This window comes from Epinephelus moara, chromosome 4 (assembly GCF_006386435.1).
Source record: "Epinephelus moara isolate mb chromosome 4, YSFRI_EMoa_1.0, whole genome shotgun sequence".
Lineage (NCBI taxonomy): Eukaryota > Metazoa > Chordata > Actinopteri > Perciformes > Serranidae > Epinephelus > Epinephelus moara.
The window spans coordinates 38,001,961-38,007,994 of record NC_065509.1 but is presented as its reverse complement, the minus strand read 5'-3'; positions in this window follow the sequence as shown (position 1 = coordinate 38,007,994).

Here is a 6,034-nt window from a genome sequence, read left to right as displayed (position 1 = left end):
GTGAACAGAACCAGTGTGTTCATTCATCCAGGCTGTTCAAGCAAGAAAAGAGACGTAAAATGAGAGCCAGCATAGCCGGCTTTTCAGTGAATCACTCAGAGCTATTCATAGGTGAAAAATAACAATGTGAAGTAGAAATGCCAGCAGACTTAAAAGCCTGCATCATGAATGAGTGGTTTTAATTGCTATTCTCAACTTCCTCAGAAGCAGCTGAGTGGAGGATCGGTTATTCGTGTAGGATTTGTTTCTTTTTTGATTTCAGCAGCAACAAGGCCGTCCATTTGCCAGAATAGGCACTCGCTGGTCTGGGGCTCTGGTTAAAAGGTAACCACATCTGAAACTGGTGCTGGATCAGTAGAAAGTCAGCTGTGCTCTTGGTTGACGTCATGTTGGTGACCCCCCCCTGAAACTGGTCAGTGAAACATGACATCCAGCCAGGCCTTTCGAGTGACTAAGGCCGGAGACTCGCATAGTTGTAAGACTTGCGGTCAGAATAGGAGTCCGACCACAGGAAGGGTTCAAATGGTTTTGGACATCCTTAGGATGCATTTCCTGGGACTGTATCAATCAAGACCTCTCCAAAAATACATTTGATCCAATATTTATGTAAAGTGGGTGAAGAGACCACACACATTCTTTTTGGGCAAAGCCCTGTTTCTCATCACAAAGGGAGTGTGCCAGATACACCATCACTACGGATTCTCCTTATTAGAGAGCACTGGAACAAAAACTAGATTACTGAAACACCTCTGATAGTCTGGCTGTTCCTCAAACTAGTGACCTTTTCAATCAGGCTGTTATACTTCTGTCTTCTCTGGAACATTTCGTTTATATCATTAACTCATTACTAACAACTTGTTCATACAGCATGCTTACTCCAAGGCTGTAGTCAGTCAGTCATGATAAGACAAAATATCTAGGAACATTTAATAAAAGAGGCAACTGCTTACCTGTTAGTTACCTGTACTGAACGACATGTTAGTGATCCAGGTGTTGCAGTACGCAGTGTAGCACTACCATGCTCGAAGCAAAGACAATTCTGAAACAGATGATCAAACAAAGGCACCATAAACATTAATACGGCATTTACATTGGCAGACACAAGTCAACAAAAGCAATGCCAGAAAAAGCAATCTTAAAGGGACAGTTCACTTCAAAATCAAAGGACATTTTTCCTCTTATCTGTAGTGCTATCGGGTCTATGTCATTGGTCCAACAGCCCATTAGTGCGACTGTCCGCAGTGCTGAACGGCTCCCGGCGGGCGTATTTCTGCCTTGATGGTGCGCCGCGACTGGCTCTGGGTCAGCTGGGAAAGGCTTGAGACGAACAGACTCACAGCTTATGTGTTTGTCAATTTCTTTTTCATTTTAACCCACACCATGATCTTTTCCTAACTCTAACCAAGTGGTTTTTGTGCCTAAACCTAACCAGACCTTAACCACAGGGCATCATAATGATTTCAGAACGGACTTCGGAACAATGGGTTTAATATGGTCGGACCAATGGGCTGTCGGACCAATGGGCTGTCGAACCAATGGGCAGTTCCCGTGCTATCTATTAATCAAGATTTTTGTAGTGTGAGATCCCAAGTGTTGGACATATCGGCCCTAGACTTGTGATGCTCTAAGTACCAAAAAAAAAAAACCTCAACAGCAATGTCTCTTTGCAGAAATCATGACCTTGTTGTGAGCAGTTTCATGTCGGAACTATTTTCTGGCGGGTGTAGTTTGATAGAAAGGAAATAGTTCCTACATGAAACTGCTCACAGCAGATCTGTGGATTATCTTGAGTAACCGCATCCTGATTTCTGGAAAGAGACATTGCTGCTGAGTTTTTATGTGTATATTTTTAGAGATTTGAGCACCACAAGCCGAGTGCCATCTAGTTCCATTATATTGGAGAGAAGCCGAACATCTCTATGGTCGATAGCTCCAACATTCGGCAACCCACAACAAAGCAATCTAGATCCTGAGTCTCCAACAGCAGGTCTGCTGACCCCTAGGGTGTCCTCAGAGTTACTGCAGGGGGGCCCACTAAATTACTGTTTTATCATTTTAATTAAAGTTTTGTTTGTTTGTTTTGTTTTTCAAGACAATATGTCTGAAAATGCACTTTAGCATGAATTCAACATATTATTAGCAAAGATAAATTGGCCTGTTCATTAACGACAGGCTAACTGTTACTATGAGTCCTTGTGCAATCATGAATGCCAATGAACGCTAATTCATTGTGTGGCATCAACCCATGACAGCAAGGCAAGCTAAATTAGCTAACATTTACATGCTATTGAAACATACCGGCCAATTAGCTATATTATAAGTCCAAGTGTACCGACAGTCTTGTGAGCCACAATGGATCGTTTTGTAACTTTTAAAGCAAGAGACTCTGACACATCGTCCACCTCAGAAACTACCAACGAGAATGCAGAGGGTGAGGCTAATGATACTAGCCATGCTACAGCTGCTGTTGATTTAGCTGCTACATTCAGAGAATTATTGATTTGATTTGATTTTTGTGTGTCATGCACACTTACATGTGCCCAACCCTTATGGGTTTACAAGACACCATTACAATGACGTTGCAGTAACAATCCAAAGTACATGTTATTTTACAGCTCGGTCCTGAAACAGAATACTCTGTCTTTTATCACAGGCCTGGCAAAGAAATTCAGCCAGGAGAAAGATTCCCTTTCTGACACAAAACTCAAATTTTTCATGCTTTGACCAAAATCAATATCAATATCAATATAAACAGAGGTCATTTTACTGAAAAGTGCACCCCTTATGTCTTCATATACAGAACAGTAAAACAAGATGTGACCTTCATTCTCAGCTTCCCCTAAATTACACAACAGACAAATTCTGTCCTCCTCTGGCGTGACATTAAACCTTCCATTCTCTGAGGCTAATGGTAACGTTCCTGAGTGCAACTGTGCACACAGTGATCTTTGTCTTTTGTTTAGATTATACTTAATGTAAGGTTCAACAGTGTAGCAAGAATTATCTCAACCAAACTCAAATTTATACAATATATGTAGTAGACCTCTTACCTAGATTGACAAATATTAGCACAGGTAAGAGGAAAGATGTGTACTTTTGACTTTGGGGTGAACCGTCCCTTTAAGAATCACAGAAGGTGAATTCACATTTAACAACATGGCAGCAATAATCCAATCAGTGGTTCTAGGACAGTGGTTCCCAACTGGTGGGCCCCAAGTGACATGGCAACATGTCAAGTTTGCAAAAGACACACTTAATTTTAAAGTGCAGTGAATTTCCGGCACAGAGCTTTCATTTTAAAGTGCTGTTTCCTGCTGTAGAGTGAGTAATGGACAGCTCTTTGACGGCGACAGCAAACTAGCTCAATGACATGCCCATATGCAAGTATGTTACAGAATATATTAAACTGTGTGGACCTTGAACTAATGACAAAGAAGAAATCTGGACCCTGTGACTGGACCAGTTGGGAACCACTGGTCTACTTTTTCAACAACTCTACAACATGTAGTATCTGGCATTGTCTGAGGAAAACAAAACAAGATTTATGGTTAACCAGCAGTTTCTTTTTTTAAATAAACTTCTGTGACACATTCTGGTATCAGTGTGACATCTGTTCCCAAACTGAGGGCTGTATTTTAAAACCTGACAGAAGCTATGTGCATTCTGGTGCAGCACAACCTCACTTCACATTTGTAGTTTTGAGAATACCAGTAAAAATCATGTGTATGTAGCATGCAAACACATTTTAATATCGAAAGCAAAACTTCAGATGCCTTCAGTTGCTATTTCCCCTCATAGTTTTAGAACAATATGTTGATTTGTTAGGTATTGAGATCTTACTATGAACTCTTTTGCTTTTACATCTTTAAAGTATAACATGTGCCTACATCAGTCCAAGGTCCTCTCTGTGCAGACAGTAAAACGTGGACTCAGCCTGAACTCTCAGATGTGTCACTGACTTCGCCGTTCCAATTTCCTCCTCAGTGTTGTGTTTATGTTATGTCATACCCCACCCTCACATGGCCGCCGCACCGCTGAGTGATGCCTGAGTCAAGGTTGTTAGGGCTCCACCGTAAAGCCTTTGTAACGTTTTTATTTCACTGGGGCTATTTTTAGATTGCAACAAGATGCTGCCGCTCTGATCTCAGAGGAAATGGAAGGTCTCACGTGTCGTTTCAACTGACACCTCTGAAATGCGACGCGCAGAATAGGAAAAAGTCTAAAGATAACCAGCAGTGTGCTTTACTTTCACATCAACCATCATTGTTATCGGGTTGTTTTAGATTTTTCCAATTAGTCGACATTTCCCTTCGGAGTAACGGTTTATCAGGCCGGAATGGCAGTTTTCAACTGTCCTCTCATATTTAAAAACTACTGCTAAATAATCATAAGCTCCAGGATTAATAAACTTTAGGTACCTAGTGCTCAGGAGTGCAAGGGTCTGAGTTTTGTGGCTTGGTAATATTCCTGTGACCTTTCAATGATCATGTAGGAGGGGAAATGCTAAAAAGGTTTCAAGAATTCAAACAACTAAAATAACCTCCGGAGGTCGTAATCACCTTCAGTTCACTTTTTGAAAAGACACAGCCTAATAAAACTTAACCAAAAACATTTACTCCGTCTGGAGGCGGACCTTCTCCATCAGAGCAGGTCATAAAACCACCACAGTTTGCAGGGAAGCAGCGTCCAATGTGAACAGCGTTAGCCAAGCTGTACACATAATAAAGCGTAGGCAAATATCATAAAAGGAAGTGTACCAAGACTTAGAAACACACTGGCACAACAAAAATTCCACCCATGCTCCATGAGAGGGAAATTTAATTGTGGTTTTGGACATGCACTGTTTGTTTTCGCTGGCTGAGCTGAGCATGAGGACGAGGTGTGTACAAGGTCACGTACAAGTAGTGTCTGTTAAATCAGGCTTGGTCACAAAGTTGTTGACTTTAGACTCAATTCGACAAAATCAAAAAGGGCTTACAACTCAATTTGGACTTAACACCAGTGACTCGTGACTTCACAAATACTTGATACCTTTCCCCAAGCCCAAAGATTAAAAGTATGTTATTTAAAAAGTGTGCAACGATCAATTCATCTTCATGATCCATGATCTACTTTGTTTGAGCAAATCCGAGACCATCCAATTAACTTGCAGATGAGAACCACGTTACTGAGCAAAATGCAAAATGTGCAGTTAAAAATGACAGGAAACACAAATCCATCCAATAAACTTGTTTTCACAAATAAATACAAATTTAAAAAAGCATCTATGATTTCTGTAAATTTAAAATATTGCTCAGTTATTAAAATGGCAGTAGATTTGGTGAGGGGGCATTATGACACATTTAGGACTTGAAATTCAAAGTTTAGGACTAAAGACTTGACTTGTGTGCAATGACTTGAGACTTACTTGTGACGTGCAAAACCATGTCTTGGTCTCACCTCTGGTTATTTCCTGTAAGAATAGTATGCAGCACCTTCAAGACAAAAAATATGACACCTAAGAAAACAGATAGAATAGATAAAATAAAAAAGTCAATTATTTAATTACTACTGACTGAACTGTTTTTTCATTTGTCTCCAAATACCAGGAGGTCAGGAGAGAAAATGTTTAAGGGGAAATCAGGTTAATATCACTTTAAATTCTGAGGGGAAACAACAGTGGGCACTTTACTGTTCATACATGTTGTTTTTCACTTTGTTCTTTACCTTAGATCTGAGTTTTATCCTGAGGACGTTTGAAATAGAAATATTTGTGAGTCTCGTTTTGTCATATTTACCTGCGACAGCTGGGACGACAGAGTCAGACAGACACAAGTGTCATATAATCATGTGTCTCCCCCAAGTGGTAGCATGGAGGTAGCATTGCTTCACCAAGATGACTATTTGAATGAATGAATGACTTCATTTCGAACCAAAAATAATAGAAAAAAACATAATAAAAAACAAACAAGACAAAGATAATGGTGTCCGAAAAGCAGCAGGTAGAAGTAAAACTTATATGTCCCTACTGCTTTCTTACATTTCTTCTTTTAAC